This window comes from Pseudophryne corroboree, chromosome 3 (genome assembly GCF_028390025.1).
Source record: "Pseudophryne corroboree isolate aPseCor3 chromosome 3, aPseCor3.hap2, whole genome shotgun sequence".
Lineage (NCBI taxonomy): Eukaryota > Metazoa > Chordata > Amphibia > Anura > Myobatrachidae > Pseudophryne > Pseudophryne corroboree.
The window spans coordinates 299304467-299306830 of NC_086446.1; positions in this window are offsets into that span (position 1 = coordinate 299304467).

Genomic DNA, 2364 nt, shown 5'->3' on the forward strand with positions numbered 1-2364 from the left:
TTTTAGATATTTATTAGAAATTAATCAGACTCTTACTATATATATATATCATATAAATATATAAATATATGTATATAAGGTGACAAAAAGACTTTAAAATATTTCTTTAGTATAGTTCAATTAAATATCTCTCTATACAGGTAGAATAGTTTATAAACTTAGGAGACAAGTATCCCAGTTTACTTCATTTTCACACCAAAACTCTCTAGCTCAGCGCTTAACACCACTAAGCCAATAAACATAAGGGCTCTGGTTCGAATCTAGGCTCACCTGGAATCAAACATATTTTATATTTTTTTGTATATTTTTTTATTTATTTTATACTTATTTTGAATGTGAATATAACAAAAGTAGTATAATATGTTCACAGGCAAAAAAAACTTAATATACAAGCATCTGAGCTCTTTAGCTTATCAATCAAAAGAAAGTTAATCAGGGCGAAGGAGTTTTAGCATACAGTATCTCTCCCATTTACCAAACAAAAATGGTATAGTTTCAGTTGTAGTAGTTTATAGACTTAAGACAAATATATCAGTTTATAGAAATAGAGTCTACGGCGCTTAGATGTAGCTATGTGCTTATTATACCTTAAAATTAGAATAACCTTTAGTGTAGATAGAGTATCAATATACAATCAAAAGAAAAAACACTTCTCAGACTATGAGCGGCAGCTTAAAATACAAAAAATGTGCTTGGCATGCACACATATGGATTTAAAGGAATTGGTGAGAATAAGCGCCCAAGAGTGTGAATTTATACAACCAGGTAAGTATAATGAAGGTATCTATGGTGGGTATGTTAACACCCGTTTGGACTTATCTGAAAGAACCAGAGAGGCTAGATTCAGGCGATGCTCCTTTTGATGCTTAAAACATGTTAAAAAAGAAGAAGAACAGACATAGTGTGTACTGTTTTTTTTTAAAATATCTAAATACAACACTGGCTTTCTAATGTTAGGCTTAATTAGGGAAATAGCATATTCCCAATTATACAATCAATATAGCCTAGGCAGTGTATATATAAAAGATACAATATTTAATACACACAAATGACATAAAAGTACATAAAAATACATAAAAACATGAAGTAGCTGTATAGCATGCGTACAGGATAAAAGATTATATCAGGCTTATCTGTCCATAAATAACTGGAATGCATGCGTACAGAATTCAAGATGATAAATGGCTTATCTGTCCATTAGAGGGAATGTCATCAGGTGGTCCCAACGCGTTTCGTCCGTCATCAGCAGGACTTCATCAAGGGTCTATCCCCTTGATGAAGTCCTGCTGATGACGGACGAAACGCGTTGGGACCACCTGATGACATTCCCTCTAATGGACAGATAAGCCATTTATCATCTTGAATTCTGTACGCATGCATTCCAGTTATTTATGGACAGATAAGCCTGATATAATCTTTTATCCTGTACGCATGCTATACAGCTACTTCATGTTTTTATGTATTTTTATGTACTTTTATGTCATTTGTGTGTATTAAATATTGTATCTTTTATATATACACTGCCTAGGCTATATTGATTGTATAATTGGGAATATGCTATTTCCCTAATTAAGCCTAACATTAGAAAGCCAGTGTTGTATTTAGATATTTTTCAAAAAAACAGTACACACTATGTCTGTTCTTCTTCTTTTTTAACATGTTTTAAGCATCAAAAGGAGCATCGCCTGAATCTAGCCTCTCTGGTTCTTTCAGATAAGTCCAAACGGGTGTTAACATACCCACCATAGATACCTTCATTATACTTACCTGGTTGTATAAATTCACACTCTTGGGCGCTTATTCTCACCAATTCCTTTAAATATATCAGTTTACTTAATTTTTTTAATGGCGCTCTCTGACTAGCAGCACCGAGCTAGGAAGCACCAGTTCTAATCCTGGTTCATCCCATATTAAACATATTTATTAACTTTATTTTTTAATTTAGATTTATTATTATTTTCTGTTTATTTGATATTTATGACAAAAGTATGTAGTAAATTCACATGCCTAAATATTTTTTGATAAGCAGACGTCTGAGCTCCTTAGCTCAATCAGCAGAAGAGGAACAACAAAAACCAAGAAGCCAGCACGTCTCCCCAGTTTATCAGAAACAGACAGAGTCATGGGTAGTTGGATATATAGATCCCTCTGTGCTAAAAACAGTCGTAGGCAGTATTTTAGTTTATAGACATAATAGTTTTGTTTAGAAGTAGTTTCTTTATATCACAAAAAACTGAAGTATCTCAGTATTTAAACACAGATGAATATCAATATACTGTGTGGCAAAAATGATTTATATAATATTTTTTTTTTCACCCACTTTATATCTAATTTTAAAACACTTTCTACACTCCGTAACTACCT